We start from the raw sequence: 21,747 nt of genomic DNA on the forward strand, positions 1-21,747 counted from the left end.
GTTTAGGGATAACTCCCCTGCTCATCTTCAAAATAGTGTGATGGAACCTGAAAGAACAGATGAAGTTTAATGTCTCATGCGAAAATCAGAACCTCCAACAGTGCAGCACTCCTTCAGTAATGCACTGTGGTGTCAGCCTAGATTATGCGCACAAACCTGTGGATTGAGACTTGAGTCCACAACCTTCTGACTCTGTGGCGCAGGAAGATTGGAAGGGAACACAGCACTGTATCTGTATAATTACATTTCTGTCATCTTCACCCATGTGTACTCACATTGCTGGACTGGCTGACATTTCAGCAGGAATTCAGCCTCGGTGTTAGGAGTTTGTGGTATCATTTGTTCTTTGCGCTGCTGAGATGAGATTCTCTGAACAACCCAATTTACACTCACAGCAAGGCAATGATGTTTGAACTGCCCACTAGAGCAGTAAAAGCTCCAGGGTAGTACAGGCTTCAGCTGTTGCATTCAAATGAATTGCATTCTTTAATGTAGTATTGTAGAGGCAAAACCATTAGGGAAATTCAAAATGAGGTTGAATGCTGCAAAATGAGAGTTTGGATTGAGTATTGATGAGCTGAATGGCCTTTGCTTGTCCTTGACTTCTCTTCCATTACGTAACAATGGGACTAAGCTCGTGCTTGGACCGGGATAACATTTTAGGTTGGGTTTTCACAGTAGGCTGTAATCCCTTAACTGGGCTTCTGGCCAGTTTTCAATTGGACTAAGCAACTGTCAGGAATGCTGATGGATCTAGTTACATTCAATCACATAAAGTAATCTTATAACTGGAACATTAATGAGTTGGCTGTATTATGCTACTAAATTGTGCCGTAAATGGAACCCCTGTGAGCATCAACTGAAGTTTCCAAAAATGGAACTTACTGTACTTTGGAAGGTGAGTTGCAGTATTTGCCGTTTTTGGATTAATTAGTAGATTTCAGTGGCTGTTTAAAGCACCATTTTAGCGTTATGTTGCTCCAGGGTTATGAGATTAGAGCACGTAGAGCTGGTAATGTGACCTCCAAGCAAAGTGTGGAAAGTTTAAATGATTATATTCAACATGATTTCCTTACAATTATGCACAAATAAATGCACATAATTAACCATTGACTTGGTTTGGTTTGCGTGAAATACAGCATAACAAAATTTGGAGTTATAATATGTCACAACCTTTGAAGAAATCTTGGGGTGATTTCCATTGCCATGAGTTTCAGTGACTACTACTTTATGCATCTACCAGTCATTTTCTGTCTGGGTTTTTAATGTGTGCCGTGTTATGTTCATATTGATGACTTGAGTTACTTTTCCTGACTCAGTTGATCAATTTTCATTACATCTTCAGGCAATTCTGTGTTAACGATATGGTAAAATTTAGTCTTCAGTTGTAGGTGAATGAAGCTTGTGGATTATGTAATGGAGAGGTAATATCGATGAGCAACATCATTTGACTATGATCACAATAATGGTAAAATACATGTAATGCATATGATTATCATTCAGACAAGATTGTAGAGCTGAATGTGATGATTTATAACCAGCCATACGTGATGCAAGACTGGATTTAGTTCGCCTACATCATAGAATGATGCTTGGCCTAAATAGCCAAGTGGTTATGGTACTGGGTTTGTAACCCTAAGATCAAGAGTTCAAGTCTCACAATGGCAAAACTATCAAGAGTTCAACTGTACCTGATTTAAAAAAAAATTATCAAGAGTTCAAATCTCACAATAGCAAACTATGAAACAATATAATTTCATCTGAATAGGAACAGATGGAAAACATGTTTGTACTCGAAAGGGTTACAGAATGAATACTGATCACTCTTTTAAGATTCCCTGGTGGTCTAGTGGTTAGGATTCGGCACTTTCACTATTACAGCCCAGGTTCGATTCTCGTTCAGGGGATTAAGGTTTGTTGAGTGTGGTCACTTACTATTGCTTGGCCTAAATAGCCAAGTGGTTATGGTACTGGGTTTGTAACCCCAAGATCAAGAGTTCAAATCTCACAATGGCAAACAATGTAACTTCATCTGAATAGGAACAGATGGAAATGTGTTTGTGCTCAAATGAGTTACAATTTAAAGCCTATGGCCATACTACTCTGAAAACGCCCGATCTCGTCTGATCTCGGAAGCTAAGCAGACTCAGGCCTGGTTAGTACTTGGATGGGAGACCACCTGGGAATACCAGGTGCAGTAGGCTTTAGCTTGGCCTAAATAGCCAAGTGGTTATGGTACTGGGTTTGTAACCCCAAGATCAAGAGTTCAAATCTCACAATGGGAAACAATGTGACTTCATCTGAAACAGATGGGAACGGGTTTGTACTCGAAAGAGTTACGAAACCAATTTGGCTTGGCCTAAATAGCCAAGTGGTTATGGTACTGGGTTTGTAACCCTAAGATCAAGAGTTCAAATCTCACAATGGCAAACTATGAAACAATGTAACTTCATCTGAAACAGATGGAAACAGGTTTACTCAAAAAGAGTATCAAGAGTTCAAATCTCACAATGGCAAACTATGAAACAATGTAACTTCATCTGAAACAGATGGAAACGGGTTTGTACTCGAAAGAGTTACATCATAGAATGGTTACGGCAAAGGAGGAGGCCATTTGGTCATGTCTGTGCTTGTTCTGTGAAGGAGCAATTCACTCAGTGCCTTTTCCCTGTAGCCCTGCAAATTTTTCCTTTACAGATGATGATCCAGTTCCCTTTAGCAAGACTCAATTGACTTTGCTTCCACTGCACACTCAGGCAGTGCATTCCGGATCTTAAACACTCGCTGCATGAGAAAGGGTTTTCTTCATGTTGCCATTGCTTCTTTTGCCAGTTACCTTAAATCTATGCTCTCTGGCTCTCGATCCTTCCACCAATGAGTGCTATTCACAATAAGTGTTTGTCACGGAAGAATGAGTCCAAGCTAGTCTTTTACTTCATGCAGGTTCATTGCTACGCTGCAGAGCTGTCTTCAGAGACTCTCCCAGTCCCTTCCACACTGGAGTGTTACAGCTGCACCCATTTATAGGTAAACCAATGTCCATCACCTGTTTTAACAAGCAGTTGTCTTAACAATGTAATTGCCAGTCAACAACATGATTGTTATTGGACCTTGACAATGTAATTACTGATACATTGGCATTGGGAACAGTTTCACCCTCTCAACTCTGTCCAGACCCTTCATGAATTTGGATACTTCTATCAAATATCCTCTCAACCTTCCTCTTCTCCAAGGAACACAGGCTCAAATTCTCAAATCTTTCTTTGTAACTGAAGTTCTTCATCCCTGGAACCATTTTTGTGAAATCTTTCTGCACCCTCTTGAATGCCTTCACATCCTTCCAAAAGTGTGATGCCCAGAACTGCATGCAGTTGAGGCCGAGCCATTGTTTTAAATAGGATTAACATAACTTTCATGCTTTTGTATGCTATGCCACTTTATTAACCACACTTTCAACATGTCCTGTCACCTTCAATAATTAATGCACATATCCACCCAGGTTTCTGTACTCCTGCACCCCCTTTAAAATTGTTCCCTTTTTTATTTATTGTCTCTGTGTTCTTCCTACCAAAATGAATCACTTTTCATTAAATTTCATCTGCCACTTGTCTGCCCATTCCACCAATCTGTCTATATCCTTTGAAAGCTCTACACAATCTTCCTCACAGTTCACAATATTCCAAGTTTTGTATCATCCACAGATTTTGAAATTTGTGGCCGGTACACCAAGGTCCAGGTCATTAATATAGATTAGGAACAGCAGGAGCCCTAACACCGATCCCTGGGGAATTCCACCATTAATCTTTCTTCAGTCTAAGAAACAATTAGTCATCACTACTCTTTGTTTCCTGTCACTTGACCTATTTTATATCCACGTTCCTACTGTCCATTTTATTCCATGCACTCTAGTTTTGCTTATACCTCTGTTGTGCAGTACTTTATCAAATGCCTTTTTAGAAGTCCAGGTACACCACACCAAAAACATGATTGTTATTGGACCTTGACAATGTAATTTCTGATACATTGGCATTGGGAACAGTTTCACCCTCTCTACTCTGTCCAGATCCTTCATGAATTTATCCTCCTCAATCCTCTCCGTTACCTCATCAAAAAACTTTATCTTTATTTCTATCTCTTTTGTCATCCAGAGCTCTGGATTTGTTCGCCCTACATTTCCCCTTTGTGGGAATATACTTTGCCCTTGAACTATCTCTCCTTTAAAGGCAACCCATTGTTCAGTTACAGTTTTGCCTGCTAATCTTTGATTCCAGTTTATCTGGGTCAGATCCATTCTTACCCCATTGAAGTTGGTTTTCCCTCGGTTAACCATTCTTACTCTAATTGCTTCTTGTCCTTTACCGTAGCCAACCTAAACCTTATGATACAATGATCACTGTCCCTTAAATGTTCCTCTACCGGTACTCGATCCACTTGGCCCACCTCATTCCCAAGAACCCGGCCCAGCAATGCCTCCTTTCTCTTTGGGTTGGAAACATACCGCTGTAGAAAATTCTCCTGAATGCATTCTAGAAGCTCTTGCCCCTCTCTGTCCTTTTGTTACAATCCCAGCTGAGGTTACCCCTGGGCAAGCCTGATCCCAGAGTGAAACACAGCTTGATGGATCCTAACTTTTATATTTTGTAACATATTATTGTATTTAGATACATGGAGAGTCGCTACTGAGCAGAGTCACAGGAGTCAGCTGATGAACTTTTAACAAAAGAATAAAACATTTATTCAACGAGAAAAGATGAATTATGTTACAATACTCCTTCACCCACAACCATACTTTTACAGATATATACAGATTTGTAAGGATAACACAAGTTACAAAAGCTTTCTTATACTTTAATGTTCACAGTGAATACACTGGCCATATAAACAAATAGGCATGCTGTGGTCAAACACACCACACTCTCAAATCAAGTGACAGATGCCACCTCAAACAGATGCTTGGATCTCTCCTCACCTTCCCCCAGACGCTTGTCACACCGTGAGTCAGCCAGTCTCACTGCACTCCGCCTTTCCAAGAATTCACCTTGGAATCTTCTCCTGAACCAACACTTTCTCTCAGCTGCCTTCCACAAGGTTTCACCTCCAGAGTTTCAAACTCTACTTCCGATGTTCCTCCTCCCTGGGTCACCACATGCATTCAAGCTGTCTTCCATTTCCTCTCTCTCATCAATTCTGTCATCAACAGTACCACTGCTTCACATGCCCATAGCAAAGAGCTACAGATCTTTGGACCTTCTTGCCTTTTGCGAGCTGTTCTCTCTTTAAATCTCCTTTCTGTAGCTTTTGTTTCTTTAAATATGAGGCTTGAAGCCTTTCTTTCTGCCCCTCCCTCTTAACTTCTCTTAACAGGATCTTTTTCCAGGTTCCTGTCCTTCCTTTGACTAGAAGGTCTGCTTTGGACTTTGTACTCTTCCACTCACCTGGATTTCGGGGTTTTTTTTAGCTTGGGACTGGCTATCTGTCCCCTTCTAGGTTGCTTCTGCCTCACAGCTGTCTTCAAATCAACTGAACTTCAACAGCTTCCAAATCAAAACTGCTGTTTTTTCCTCTTCTGTGTGTCTGTAGGAGAGACCTGCCTCTCTGGGCCCCTGTTGCTAGACAACAGCCCAATTCTTCTACCATTGTGTTTGCTTTACTTCTTAAGTCATAAACTCTCATTAGAAATGCAAGCATCTTTTTAAAGTAAAGCTAAAGCTCAATTTGACCTTTTTTAATGCACAGATCCAGAAATACAAATCAAACTTAAACATTAAAGCTAAAACTCATTCCAACACCCGCAAAACACAAATATAACTTACTTAAACTGTCTCTATTTACTAACACTTTACACGACTACTACCCCGGTCTATATTTGGATAGATAAATTCCCCATTATAACTACATAATAATTCTTTGACTTTGCTGTAATATCCTTGCAAATTTGTTGATCTACATTTTTCCCATTAGTCGGTGGCCTATAGACAGTACCGAGCAACGTAAGTGCACATTTTTTGTTCCTTAGCTCTGGCCATATAAATTCTGTCCTTGACCCCTCAGGGTCATCCTCTTCAGCACTGCAATGTCACATTTTAAACTGCTCCTCCCACCCTCCCACCATCCTTTCCTTTCTTTCCAGAACACCTTGTACCTAGGGATCTTCAATACTCAATTCTGCCCCTCTTTGAGCCAGGTCTCTGTTATCGCCACAACATCATATTTCCATATGGCTTTCTGTGTCTGCAATTCAGCAATATTATTTACCACACTCCACTCATTCACACTGATGCACTGTAACCCCCAAATTACTCTTTATTACTTTCTGCCTCATGCTGAACTCACCCAATACCTTACCGTTTTCTACTCTAGTACCGTCTGTTTCTACCAGTATTCTATGCACCCTGGAATCCTTCTCTAGTCTTATGTCCTGCTTCCCACACTGCTGCCAAGTTAGGTTAAATCCTCTCCTCTAGCGCTCTCAAATTGCCCCCCATGGATATTGATCCTGGCTCTGTTTAGCTGCAGCCTGTCCAACCTGTACAAACCCCATCTCTCCCAGAACTGATCTGAATGACCCAAGAATCTAAAGCCCTCTCTCATGTACCATCTTTCCAGCCATGCATTCATTTGGTTTATCCTTCTACTTCTTATTCACATGTGGTATTTCTTACTCGTGGGTGGTATTGGGAGATATCCAGAGGCAGCTATTTTTGAGATCTTGCTTGCTAATTTCCTACCTAGCTCCCTAAATTCTGACTGTAGGACTAATCACTCTTTTTTTACTTATATCATTAGTACCAATGTGGACCACAGCCGCTGACTCTTCACCCTGCCCCATTGAGGTACTCTGCAGCTGTTCAGTGATATCCTTCACCCTGGCACCAGAGGGACAACATACCATCCTGGATTCGTATTGCTGCTGTAGAAATGTTGATGTTTCCCTAACAATTTAACCTCCTATCATTGTTGCTCTTCCAGTTTCTTGCAGACAGAGCATGTACATTTGTGCCTGTTTCAGCTAAACAAAATAAGTGACAGCAATTTGCTGACTCATTCCTCAGGACAATGCCTTGACCAGTCAGCGTCAAGCTCCCTGATTTAAATTTCAAACAATGCCTGGCAGTTAACTGTCAGTCACCATCAGTGGTGCATTCTCTATGGCAATGCCACTTGCCAACCAATCTGGACTCTTCACATACAGTATAAATTGTTGTTTTCCCCTTATAGTGGTATTCTTGCAAGTGTCCTGATGAGTGCAAGATGAGAAGTTTAAACATGTCTCTTTGTCAGGAATTATTCTAAGTTAGTTAAGTAAGTAATTAAATTAAGTTAACTAAATAACATAAGTAACAATGGCAGGACAGGTGTTATGTTACAGTTGTGGATTGTGGGAGCTTTTGGATGCCAAGATGATCCATGACAAACACATCTGCAGAAAGTGTAAGCAGCTAGAGGAATTCCAGATCAGGATTATTGATCTGGAAGCCGAACTGCAGAAGCTGCATGACGTAAGGGAGGGGGAGAAATACCTGGACACTTTGTTCCAGAAGCAGTCATGCCTCTTAGAATAGGATCATCTGTTTTGATCAGCAGTGAGGGATGGGAGGATGTGACCGTCAGTAAGGCAGGTAATGGGACAGACAGAAGTAGTGGAGGAGCCTCAGACTTTGCAATTGTCAAACAGGATGGAGGTGCTTAGAATCTGTGTGAACGAAAACAAGGTCTGCAAGGTGGATGAGCAGGCTGGTCATGACACCATAGTGCAGGAAACCATTCAAGCAGGGGGGGCGCAAACAGGAATATAGTGGCAGTAGCGATAGTATAGTGAGGGAGATATACATTGTTCCATGCAGCAATGAGTGAGAGTCCAGAAGGCTGTGTTCCTTGCCCGGTGCCAGGGTCAGGACATCTGCTCAGGGCTGGAGAGGAACTTGCAGTGGGAGGGAGAGGATCCAGTCATCGTGGTCCATGTAGGTATCAATGAAATAGGCAGGACAAGGAAGGAATCTCTGCATAGTCAGTATGAGAAGCTAGGTACCAAATTAAGTAGCAGAATCTCCAAGGGAATAATCTCTAGATTGTTACCTGAACCATGTGCAAATTGGCATAGGGCAAATAAGATTAGAGAGATGAATGCATGGCTCAAAGACTGGTATGGGAGAAGTTCTGGTTCTGGCTGTGGGGCACTGGCAGCAATACTGGGGAAAATGGGGGCGTTGGGATGGTCTACACCTGAACCGTGCTGGGATGTGTGTTCTTGTGAAATGTGTTAGTAGGGAAGTAGAGGGTGCTTTAAACTAGCAAGGGGGTTGAGGGATCAAGCTTGGGTAGAAGTGGCAAATCAAGGGTTTGATTCAAAGCAGGAGACCATAATAATAATATGGGAAATGAGGGTAAGGGAAGAACAGGAAGGGACAGAAAGATAAAACCTAAGAAAACGCCAATAGTCAAGACTGGATTTTACAAAGATAGCAAAAGGACAAAACTAAAAGCTCTGTATCTGAATGTGTGTAGCATTCATAACAAAGTAAATTAATTGATAGCACACATTGAAGTAAATAAATATTATCTGATTACCTTAGTAGAGATTAATTTGGGAATTTGTTAAAAGTTATGATATTAGTAAGTTGTAGCCATGTGTGTATGTTTAATTTGTTGTAAATTAATAAATGTTTTATTTATTTTGATATAAAAACCTCTGGAGAACTGGTGGCCTTATTCCTGAATTTAGAGCTGCAACTCGAAAAATACCAATTGAAAATATAGGTTATGACAGTTGTTTAAAGTTTCCCTCAGATGTTAGATAACTCAGCCTTTAACAACTGCTGTGTCATAACAGGCACTAAGAGAAATCAGGGTAATTAGGAAGAGTCACCATGGTTTTGTGAAAGGTAAATCATGTTTAACCAATTTATTGGAGTTCTTTGAAGGAGTATTATGCACTGTAGATAAAGGAGAGCCTGTAGACATGCTGCACTTGGATTTCAAGAAGGCATTTGTTAAGGTGCCACATTAAAGGTTATTGTGAAAAATAAAAGCTAATGATGTAGGGGGTAACATGTTAGCATGGATAGAAGACTGACTGGCTGGCAGAAAACAAAATATGCATAAATAGGCCTTTTTCTGATTGGAACGATGTGACAAGTGGAGTCCCACAAGGCCTGTGCTGAGGCCTCACCTTTTTACAATTTAGATCAGTGACTTAGATGAAGGGAGAGAAGGCATGACAGCTAAATTTGCAGATGACACAAAGATAGGTAGGAAAGTGTGTTGTCAGGAAGACGTAAGCAGGCCTTGCAGATAGTGGACAGGTTTTGGGGAGTCAGCAGTGTGATGGAATACTCTCCACTTGCTTGGATGAGTGCAGCTCCAACAAACTCAAGAAGCTTGATACCATCCAGGAGAAAGCAGCCTGCTTGATTGGCACCCTATCCACAAAATACATTCACTTCCTCCACCACTGGCGCACAGTAACAATAGTGTTTACCATTTAGAAGATACACTGCAGGAGCTCACCAAGCCTCCTTAGACAGCACCTTCCAAACCCATGACCATGACCATCTTAAAGGACAAGGGCAGCAAGCATATGGGAACACCACCACCTGGGAGTTTCCCTTCAAGCCACTCACCATCCTGACTTGGAAATATATCGCTGTTCCTTCACTGTCGCTGGGTCAAGATCCTGGAACTTCCTTCCTAACAGCACATGGGCTGCAGCGGTTCAAAAAGGCAGCTCGCCACCACCTTTTCAAGGGCAACTAGGGGTGGGCAATAAATTTTGGCCTAGCCAGTGACGCCATCCCATGAATGAATAAGAAAAGCCAATGAGCCCACACCCATCCTGTGATATTACAATTTGACTTTTGTTTTCTTTCTCACTTGGTGATCCTGACCTGCTGCACATACCACCTGGTCTGCTTCACAGTGATCTCGACCTACTTCCCACTCCCCCCAGTCTGCTTCACAGTGATCCCAACCTGCTTCCCACTCCCCCCAGTCTGCTTCACAGTGATCCCGACCTGCTTCCCCCACCCCCCCATCTGCTTCACAGTGATCCTGACCTTCTTCCCAGAACATACAACACTTATTTTAATGTTAGTTAGGAAACAAGCTACAAGCAATTTGTTCCTTGTTTAGTTGTTGGGATTCATTTTGAAATAGATCCATTACCATTGAGCATGGAAGAGTTTTGGCACCTTTATACACATTAAAGGCTCTCTACTTCCTAAAAATTATATATAGCCTTGCTCTGGTTAACTCTCCCTTGACTCCATTCTTCTCCGTTAACTGACTTTTTCATACAGAAAATCTTTCACTTTCTCCTGACGTTTTCTTTTATGAAGTGTTTGGTAGTGTAAATGAAGAATGACTTTTCCTTCGGTTGAGGAATCAGTGATGAGAGGTCATTAAAATTTTCAGTAAGAGAGTGAGGAAGGATACTGGGAGAGATGTCTTGACCCAGGGAGAGCATGGGATGTTAGCCTTAGGGAGTGTTTGAGGCAAAGCAATGTTAATCTTTTAATAAAAACAGAATTACCTGGAAAAACTCAGCAGGTCTGGCAGCATCGGTGGAGAAGAAAGAGTTGACGTTTCGAGTCCTCATGACCCTTCGACAGAACTTGAGTTCGAGTCCAAGAAAGAGTTGAAATATAAGCTGGTTTAAGGTGGGGGGGGCGGAGAGAGAGAGAGAGAGAAGTGGAGGGGGGTGGTGTGGTTGTAGGCAAAAGCAGTGATAGAAGCAGATCATCAAAAGATGTCACAAACAACAGGACAAAAGAACACATAGGTGTTAAAGTTGGTGATATTATCTAAACGAATGTGCTAATTAAGAATGGATGGTAGGGCACTCAAGGTATAGCTCTAGTGGGGGTGGGGAGAGCATAAAAGATTTAAAATATTTAAAAATAATGGAAATAGGTGGGAAAAGAAAAATCTATATAATTTATTGGAAAAAAACAAAAGGAAGGGGGAAACAGAAAGGGGGTGGGGATGGAGGGGGGAGCTCAAGACCTAAAGTTGTTGAATTCAATATTCAGTCCGGAAGGCCGTAAAGTGCCTAGTCGGAAGATGAGGTGTTGTTCCTCCAGTTTGCGTTGGCCTTCACTGGAACAATGCAGCAAGCCAAGGACAGACATGTGGGCAAGAGAGCAGGGTGGAGTGTTAAAATGGCAAGCGACAGGGAGGTTTGGGTCATTCTTGCGGACAGACCGCAGGTGTTCTGCAAAGCGGTCGCCCAGTTTACGTTTGGTCTCTCCAATGTAGAGGAGACCACACTGGGAGCAACGAATGCAGTAGACTAAGTTGGGGGAATTAATCTTTTAATGCTTCGTAAATGGGATTTGACAGACAATACATAGGAAGAGAGCCTGACAGTGGTTGTTTTGGATTGCTCTTGCAAACAACCAGTGCAGATACAGTGACCTGACTGGCCTCCTGCTGTGCTGTAAATATTGAGCAAGTTTTTGAATGAGTGCCTTGCACCTATGACCATAATTATCAAAACCCTTTACACAAAATGGCAGTTTATTCTCATGACTTCCTATAACTCTTGAGGTCCAATGGCTTGTTCTGTAAAAGCCAGGTAGGAACTGTCTTCCTCCAAGAATACAAGTGCTGGCCCTGGATGATCAGTGTGAAGTGCTTCAGCTTTCTCCCTTGGAGAAGATGGAATAATTCTTTGAGCTTTGGATTGAACAAGGTAATGTTGGAAGAAGCACTATTCCTAGTTACTTAGGCTTCATCATTCATATTCTTAAGAGAAATACAGTGCCTGAAACACTTGAAAAATCCATTGATTAAAATGTGTTCCATTTTATATCTAGTAGAATTGCCTTTCTGGCTTCCAGTTCCCTCTTCAAATGTGCACTTCAAAGGCAACTTTGGATCATTGGTGCCAATAGTATCAGCAGTATCAGGACCTGATGAACAATAGAAGTTCCCAAGTCATAATCTAAAAAGTTAAGACCAAATATTTTGATCAAAAGGATTTGTAGTATGGATGAAGACCACCAGGTAAAGAAGAGTGAGGAGAGAACAAAGCAGAGTGTCATGCATTAATCATCCTATGCCACAAAGGATTTTGGTGGGGCACTTGGTTTAGGAGGGCAGTGGACAACATTCTGGAAAAAAAAGAGAAGCAGGATCCATTTTTACTTAGCTGGTGGCCTAACATAACCAGCTCCCACATTGCTCACTAATAAACCCAATCCATGTTACATAAAGTTTCGTAAAGTGATGTCTCCACTAATCTCAGAACTGAACTTGTGGCGTTCGTGAACTCATGGAAAAGTTCAGACATTTGTCATTTTAACCTGGAGGATGTAAAGTTTAATTAGATACTGCATCCTCTGGACAATTCTGCTGCAAATTTCAAACTGTGGACCTGGATGAGAAGTGAGCCGCATGAAAACATTCCAATAATTCCTGTAAATTAACAGAATTACAGTTGTATAAATTAGAGGCAGGTTTTAAAAAAGGGTCAGGTTTTCAGTATTTTGATAGCCTAACGTTTGGACTTTGTTGAGGACCAGGGTCTTTCCTTGGTAAGAGAGGATTTTGATCCGTGAAATGAGTGTGCTACATGGCTTGCTGGAATGGTAACTGTTTGGGTTGTGTGTAGTGGAGATGTAATGGAGACAGTGGAGCTTCTCCTGTCACCTGATGGTTCAAATTCATTTGGCTGGACATAGGAGCTGAAGGATTATCTCTCTAAAGCATTGTGTCAGGCCTCAGCTGAATTATATAACATTATCAATTTGGTCAGTGATCAACAGACCAAATGTCGGATTGGTAAATGTATCATAAATAATTATTAGTGTGTACAAAACAATTCTGCCCTGCCTGCTCGAGTTAATACATTTGTTGTTGTACAAATTAAAGGAAGGTCTGGGGGGAAAAAAAAGCAGGTTAAATGTGTTGTTAAATTATGAAACGCAGGAAAGTGCAGAGGGGCCACTTAGGTTGAAAACTGAGAAAAGGATCTCTAAATTAATAATGCTTCGTAAAGTGATGTCTCCACTAATCTCAGGACTGAACTCGTGGCAAAGTTCAGACATTTGTCATTTTAACCTGGAGGATGTAAAGTTTAATTAGACACTGCATCCTTTGGACAATTGGCCGCTGGGGTTTTCGAACTAGGATGGATTGCTTGCTGCCGTGTTCAATGAATTTGGCCTTTATTGGGGGGAGAAATAGAATTGTTTAACAACTGCTGCCTTACAAGTGACTATCTACACATTATAAATATCATTGGTTAAAAATGCAGGTGGTTGCCTTTTTAAGGAAAGAAAGTGTGAAGAGGTGGCAAGGTTCACCCTGAATTGAGGAGATTTCTAAGTAGCTCAGAAGTTTGATTTGACTTTGCTTTTCAATGACCCTGTTAAGACACACAGTAGTGGCTCTAGGTCACATCAGTCGTCCGCTGTCAATGGTTGATAGTTGTTGGCGGTTTGTTAATATGACTGTCAACTAATGAAATTTTTAATAGCATTGTGTTAATGCCAACATGTCTCACAATAATAGATTTATATTCACAGAATAAGAATTAGAATTGAAGACTGTCCAAAAAAGTGTTTCTTTTTAATGTGTGAATTAAAATGCAGCATTTCAACTGCTGTGTATTATAGTATTCATTGTCTTGTCCATCTCCGCTTGAGTGCCGGGTACATATGCATACACCATATGTGTGGGAATCTGTAGGGAATGTACCTGTCCCAGAGATGTTGTCACTCTTACTGATTTATTGTTTGCAGAGGATATGTTGAAAAAATATGGGAAGCATCTAACATGAACATCTGCAGAAGTTTTATATGAAAGTTTAAAAATAGGAATAAATGCAGCTCATAATAAAACAAGTGGAGCATGTATTACTTAAACATATGGTACATTAGGCTGAGGTCCCACGTTCATTGTTCAAAAACCCTCCCCTTTTTAAACAAAAAGTGGAACTAATCAACAGATTAAGACAGCACATTCTGAAACATATTGCAAGTTGAAGCAATTCCATTCTGTGCTGAACAGCATCATCTGAATATTAAATTTTTAGTTGAAATGTACTGTAAATGAGATTGGTAAAAAGCATTCCAAAATAACATGATCTAATTGGATCAATGTTCAGGAAACATGACTTGTTTTAAGTCTGCATCTGTGCCTTGTAATAAAACAATTCCAATCTGATTAAGATGAGCAATAAATAGCCTTAATGGTATGATTCTGGTATTTTGCTACTTGTCTTTCCTTCTCTTATTTAAATTTCTGCAAAATAGATTTAAAAGGTTAGGGAAAAATTATTTTGACTGTTTAAAATGCCTGGCTGCAGATGATATCCAATTTCCTTTGCATTGAAAAGACATTTTAATGGAAAACATGTGGTCTGCTTAGTTGCATTAAAAGGGGACTGTTTTTAATATTGACTCTTCACTTATTATATGGTAATAGATTCTTTTGAATAGATTATGGCTTCATTTGTTTCATATAGGGGAGGCATTGATGACCAATGCCCTATGAAAGGAGGTGAGGCATTTTCATAATGTCAGATACACATGTGTCATACCAAGTTAGTCAATTTTCATCTGACTGTTAGTGTGGTTTCCTTCCATCAGCTCCCAAATGCTCCTAAATCTCTGCTCAGGTTTCTTTACTAGTTTAGCCAAATACATATGCAACTATCTCTGTTTTATATACTGGTGATTCATGCTTCTATGCTGGACATGTTGGTTTGGGAGAGAATAATGGTGTTAGAACACCTTTCTTGCCACTGGATTTGGAGGATCTTGCGAAGGCACCACTGGTAATACTTCTCCAGTGGTTTGAGGTACCTGCTGTAGGTTGTTCTAGTCCCTGAAGCATATCCAAATGTGGGGACCTGCTACCTGGTAAAATATAAACTTCATCTTGGGTTTTGATACCCTGTCTCTCAAACACTCTTTTCCTCAGTCAGCCGAAGACTGAGCTGGCACATTGAAAGTGATAATGAATTTCATTGTGTGTGCCTGCCTTTGTTGAGAGGAGGCTCCCAAGATCTGGAAAACTGTCCACGTTTTTCAGGGTGGCGGCATTGATCTTAATCACATCCACTGGGCAGGACAAGTCATTTGTATGCCTGATGCCAGACTTCTGAAGCAAGTGCTATACTCGAGGTTCAGTGCTGGCATGTCCTCAAGCATCCCCCAGGAGGTTAAACATCTCCGTCAACTCATGGCAGTCTCTGTGACCGACCAAAATGGAGAAGGTTCATTTGGGAAGGCGCTGAACACATCGAGAGATTTTGTCGGGACTATGAAGAGGCAAAGTCGAGGTGTCAGAGCACACAAACCTTCAAAGACTCATTTACCTGCCCCCTTAAACACCACCTGCCGTGCATGTGGCAGAGTCTGCAGATTGCGCGTTGGTATATCAGCATTCTCAGAACCCACTGAAACAGGTTGGATTAAGTCATCCTCGATCCCAAGGGGACTGCCTAAGAAGAGTGGGAGAAATAGGAAATAGTAGTCATACTGGTCTGTGATAAACCTGCTATGTTCTAAATGGCACCTAAAAGTGCTATCTGCTGTGCTTCTGTGGTTTAGAATCGTAGAATATTTTGTGTGACTCCTGAAAGTTGTCACGTCACAATCAGACCTTTGGTTCAGTGAGTCACAATTGAAGTTTTTCATTAATATAGAGACTGTTACAGGATTTTGAACTGCCTGAAATTGCAAGGGAAATTTTCCTGCTGCTTGAATCTGAGCTCAGCTCTCACTTGTATGTATAGCTATATTTATTGATTGCTGACTATATGTGAATGCAATTTTGCTCTATGGTGAATATAATGACACTGTTGCACCTTACATCTTTGTTCTGGGAGAGGCATTCCTCAAATTGGTAATGCTGGTTCCACATAGCTCTGTGGCCAACTGAGTCAAGGTGGATGTCTATGCAAACTCACTAAAATCCAAACTGATTCAAATTACCAATGGTGAGTACCCAACAGGCCAATGGCACTTTGCTAATATTTTTAAAATATTTGAATTATGATTAAAAAAATTAACGATGCAGTATGTTGAAGCTGATGCAAGATCACCATGTTGTTTTTATTTGTGTTTCCAGCTTTCTCTCTTCCTCACCAGTTTTCTCCCTTCGTTCCTGGTGACATTTATTCTTTAATTGAATGTGGGTTCTACAGGTGCAGATTGGCCATGAGGAGCTTGTCCCATAGGTATTATTTTTGAGTAATCCTTAATGATGTATGTTGGCTGTGCTTTAAGGGGGGTTGTGGGGGTTTTGGGATTTTAATCACTGACTGTACCTGGCCCCCAGCCCAATCCTGTCCATGTCAGGTGGTGGCCACAGTTTCTGCCCGTAATTAAATGCACCAAAGCAATTCTGGTACCCTTATTAATTGCTGTGTAGTTAGGATGAGTTGATGTGTCATAGCCTGGAGAAGAAAACTGAGACATTTTTGGCATGGCTCACTGGATAAACGGAGTCATTGAATTCTCGTTGCTTGTCAGAGCTCAATTCTGGGACTTCATTCCCACGTTTTATACTCGGCATTGGTGTAAAGCTAAAATGGCTTTACATTCACACAAAATGTATAACATAATTAGCTCATGGATCTTTTCCATGTGTGAAGTCTGGAATACTCTGTATCTGATGCTGTCAGTGGAATAATTTGACAGAATTATAAAGGTCAACTTTACCACCGAGTACACTCTTACATGTTTGCTTATTTACTCACCTGTCCAGCTCAGCTTCTTTGCTGAAAGATTCAGATCTTTGGGATTTCACCTGGAGGGTGAATTCACCCTTTGATGTTCAGAACCGCTTTTTACTTAGCTCACCCTTCCCCTGTATCCTTCCCCAGCCTTGGAACCCTCACGAGACTTTTGTGTTCCACCAATTCTGGTTTCTCATGCATCCACTATGTTAATCACTTATTCTTTGGTGCCATGCCTTAAGCTGCATGTGCCCTAAACTTTGAAATTCCCTTTGTAAATCTCTCCGCCATTCTCTCCCTTTCTCTTCCTTCAAGATGTTCCATAAAACCAACTTATTTGAACATCTAACTCCAATATTGTTTTCTACAACTCAGGTGTTAAATTTTGATTCTTAATTCAGCTGAGAAGCATCTTGGGATGGTTTGCTTACATGAAAGGGATGACATAAATGCAAGTTGTTGTTATTGTGCAATATTTACCTGAAAAATTAATCAGAATCAAGTGTATTAATGTGTTCCCATATGAAGAAGGCTTTTGAGACACATCTGTGAACTGCTTTGTGGGATCTGCTCTTCCTGCCTTTGGTATAATTAGGGCTAGCTTCCTGTGTGATATCACTGCCTGATGTTTGCTTAGTGGTCAGTGGCTGAGAATAACAAAGCAAACACCATTGTTAGCTATAATCCCACATCTTTCCCAACATCAGGAAATCAGTATGAGGCTAAAGAATTATAGATCCGATTGTTGTATTTGACAATTGCTTTCTTACAGAATCCTGCATTCATAAAATAATTGACAATGACATTTTATTTGTGGAGCTGACATTCAAGGATTTGTAGATGTTCCGTTTTGTTGTTGTTTCCTTTTAACCCTTATAATTCCTTATTCAAGTGTTCTGTGAATTGCTGGCGACCATACACTAATGTGCAGACCAGCAGTTTAAATCTGTATGTCATTGCCTGATAGAAAGACTTGCATTTATTTAGCAACTTATTCCATCTCTGAGAATGTCCAATAGTGCTTCATGTCAATCATTTTTGAAGTGCATTTATTATATCGGTGGCCTGACATGAATGAAGATCTGTCAAACAGTAATGGGATGAATGGGAACTTGATCTGCTGTTGTGTATTTGTTGAGGGATGAATTTTAACCGAGAAAGTTCTTGTAGCTCTTTGAAGGTTTAAAATGTGTAGAACAGACAGGTTGAGACTTGATTTAATATTTGATCCAAACAGTGGCACTTCAGACCATGTAGCACTCCCTCAGTTCTTTTTTTTGAAGTCTTGAGTCTAAAACTCTTTGCCTTGCCTCACTGATGGCACACATGCTTCTGAATCAGAAAATCGTGGGTTCAAGCCTCACTCCAAAGAGTTGAACACACAATCTAGGTTGACACTTCACTGCAGTCCTGAGGGAGTGCTGCACTATCTGTGATGCCATCTTTTGGTTGAGACGTTGAACTGGGGCCCCGTGTCCTTCAGAAATGGATGTAAAAGAACGCATGATACCATTCAAATAACAGCAGTGGAGTTCTTCTGGTGCCCTGGCCAACATCTAAAAGAAATCATGTGGCTGCTTACTTCATTGTTGTTTGTGTGTAAATTATCTGCCATGTTTTCTCTATTGTAAAGATGACTGCACTTAATGAGTTGTGAAGCATTTTGGGATATCCTGAGGTTGTGAAAGGCTCTATGTGGATGCAAATCATTCTTTTATTTTCTTTCAGGAAGGCACAATAGAGTGTGAGCTGGACCAAAAATCTTGTGTTTTTTTAAATTTCATTTTTAGTGTGGTGATGTTCAAACCAATAGCAGCACTTCATCTCTGGCTGAATCAGGCACATTTTGATGAAAAATTGTAGAAATGTTATATCCTTCCTGTCTTAATAGTCATGTATTTTAAAATTAAGATGAATGCTGAAATTTCTTCCCCTCCTAATTATATCCACATAATAAGTGCACTTCAAAAACGATTTGTATGAAACACTTAGACATTCTTAGAGATGCAATAAGCTGCTAAATAAAAACACGTCTTTCTTCCTTTCTTTCTTTCAGACAGTTAAGTACAGATTTAAGATGCAAGTCTGTGGATTGAAGTATGACTTGCAGCAATTCAAATCCAAATTTTGAAAAATGCAGATGCAAAGCAAGAGCATAAGCCCAGCTGTGTCACATCTACCCCTCTCCAACCATCCAATTTCTTCCCTGCTCGATCTTTAGATAAACTTTCCAAACCACATAGGCTACATCTCTGCTAGACATGGAATTTGAATGCTAAATGCAAACTAGTGAAGCACATTTTGGTTTAAGCTGAACCCATTTGGCAGCAGTTACTGAATAGCTCAGACGTACAGGGAGCAATAACTTGCTTTATGAGCATTCCAGCCTTCTCAATTGAGCCAACCAGTCGGCAAAGCTTGTTCTTGTCACATGTCTGTCTAGCGGCAAATTACATTGAAGATTCTAGTTGAAAGGATCGTTAAGGTACAAAAGAAGCACTGTTTAAAGTGTATGCCTAAATTATTAGTCATGAACATTAATGGTAGACAGCATTTTCTTTACAGAACTGAATGTAAATGTGCAGATCATAGCAGATGCATTTAGCACTGCATCAAATCCAGTCTGTTCATAGTTACTTGGCTGCCCAATATTGTTTTACAAAATCAGGCAAATAGGACAATACAGAGGAAGACCTGTTTCTCCTTTCTGTTGCTACTTTATTCTTCCTCTTTAGAAATTTTCTCTGCACTTTTTAAAAAAACTGCTACATATTGAAATGTCAGAATGGAACTAATCAGATCCCTTTTTATGGATAGAAAGTGGCCAACATTGGATGGAAGATGAGTCTTAATCTCATCACCTTTTATTGCAAGCTCTTCAATCATGTCTTCACTATAGCTATTTTGTTGCTCCAGCTCTATATTTGATTTTCATCAAACCCTCTGCCTGTCAAAGAAGTAGTTTATTAGCTTACCAAAATTGCCTACTCTGGCTACCTTTGTAATTTTATGGAATGGATGGATCTCTCAGCCAAATGAATGACAGTTTTGTGTAGGAGGTAGCATCTTATGACTGCTTTTGCTGAAGACCTTTCATTGGCCTGTTTGCGTCTGAAAAGGTATTGTGAGTGCCAGCAAAAAGCCCTTCAAAGATACATGAATGGAGAAAGTGCCATACTGTTTTTGAACTCTGCTACTCACCGTAGAGTCTTATGTTAAAAAGAAAAAAGCATTTTTATTCTGTGCATTTCTTCGATGGATCAAACCCCATGACCTGCTTACATGAAGTGCATTGGAAAATTTAATTTTATTTTCCAAAAGGCTTTTTTTAGTTCATTTATGAGATGTGAGCATTGTTGGCAAGGCCAGCCAATTCTAACTGACCTTGAAGGTGATGATGAGCCACCACCTCGAATTGCTGTAGTCCATGTGGTATTGCTATTAGGGAGGGAGCTGCAGGATTTTGACCAATGACTATGTGTTTCCAAATAAAAGATGAAAAATAAATTAACTGGGGAAGGACCAATTTCAGTAGGGTAAGAATGGCCCTGCTAAATTGGGATCAAACATTGGAGGCAAAACTGTAACAGGACAATGGGCTGCCTTTGAAGAGGAGATGGTTTCATTGCAGTTGATGTACATTCCCACATGGGGGAGAACAAACAAGGCCAGAGCACCTTGGAAAGAAAGTAAGATAGTTGAAAAAGGGTGCATATGAAAGATACCAGGTTGATAATGTAAGTGAGAACCAAGCTGAAACAGAAAGTTCGGAGTGTAAGTTAAAAACGTAATAAGATAAAGAGAGAGTATGAGAATAGACTGGCAGCTAACATAAAAGGGAATCCAAAACTCCTCTTAAGGCATATAAATAGTAAAAAGGTGGCTAAAGGAGTGGGGGGGGGGGGAGGAATGGGGATCCATCAGGGGATTTTCTAATGGAGGCAGAAGGCATGGCTAAGACACTAAATTAATACTTTATCTGTTTTTACCAAGGAAGAAGATGCTGTCAAAGTTATTGTGAAAGCAAAGGTAGTTAAGGCACTGGATGTACTGAAAATTGATAAGAGGCATTAGAAAAGCTGGATGTACTCAAAGCTGATAGGTCCAATCCTCAATACAGAGTGTTGCTAGCAGACAGTAGAATTGCAAATGTTGCACCATTGCTCAAAGAAAGGTGCAAGGGTAAGCCCAGTCGCTAATGTGCAGTCAGTTTAACCAGGGGTATAGTGCTGCCAAAGCAGGTTGGTGTGCTGCTCCGGCACTTCCTATTTAAAGGCTTTAATATTATCTGCTGGATGGCAAACTCTCATTTGCTAATTGACCATCCATTCTATGCCCCACTTGAGTTGTCTTTCCACTGATCTTAGATTGAAAATCCAGTCAGACAATTAATGAAGTGGATTCCACTAAGTTTGATGTTGATTTTAATCCTCACTGCCTCCAATATTGAAGCTCCTCGTTTCCAGGAGTAACATATGCAGAAGAATTTGGTTTATTGGTGGCAACAATCAGAACTGGAGGGAAATTCCCTCGTAACCACATGGGGCTGCATGATTTGTGATGCAGAGGCGACTGGCATGGAGACCATAACGGGTGACTTCTGCTTGGGTTATGTGGGGCATAACGGCAAGTTTGGCCACGAGTTCTGGAGTTTGAGCTCAGACCGGATGGTGAGAATTGACTAGAATGTCTGGAGTTCGCATTGTGTGGCTGTGTTTCTGGAACTTGGAGAGGTTAAGAGGTGGCAAGGGGAAGGCTGGCCTCAGGGTCTTGGGCCTCTCGCTGCTGCTGCCGAATGTCTCAGAGTCAATGTGCAGCAGAAACTGACTTTTAAAAAAAAATTAGACTTTATAACTCACTGCACAGAGCTTTCTCATAAACAGGTATTTCAGGGTCTTTGAAGCTCAAGGTTCCCGGGATCCAAAGCAGCAGTAACATCCCCAAACACCCTGCTGTTTTTGCCTACTGAACGTAAATTCCTTGGCTGTGATGGCCTGAGGATGTTAAACATGGTGTAGTGCTTAAATTCCCTGCTGGCACCTTTACATGGAATTTACAGC

General features: G+C 40.8%; 1 protein-coding gene and 1 non-coding gene across 6 annotated transcripts in view; both read left to right on the forward strand.

Annotated features, from left to right (window-relative positions):
• The window catches only part of pard3aa (par-3 family cell polarity regulator alpha, a), a 799,897-nt gene that overhangs the window by 277,610 nt on the left and 500,540 nt on the right, over window positions 1–21,747 (forward strand). The window lies entirely within an intron of this gene.
• On the forward strand, window positions 2,086–2,204 carry LOC121276646. The gene has a single exon (XR_005942717.1). It is a non-coding gene; the product is annotated as a 5S ribosomal RNA (ribosomal RNA).

This window comes from Carcharodon carcharias, chromosome 3 (assembly GCF_017639515.1).
Source record: "Carcharodon carcharias isolate sCarCar2 chromosome 3, sCarCar2.pri, whole genome shotgun sequence".
Classification (NCBI taxonomy): Eukaryota; Metazoa; Chordata; class Chondrichthyes; order Lamniformes; family Lamnidae; genus Carcharodon; species Carcharodon carcharias.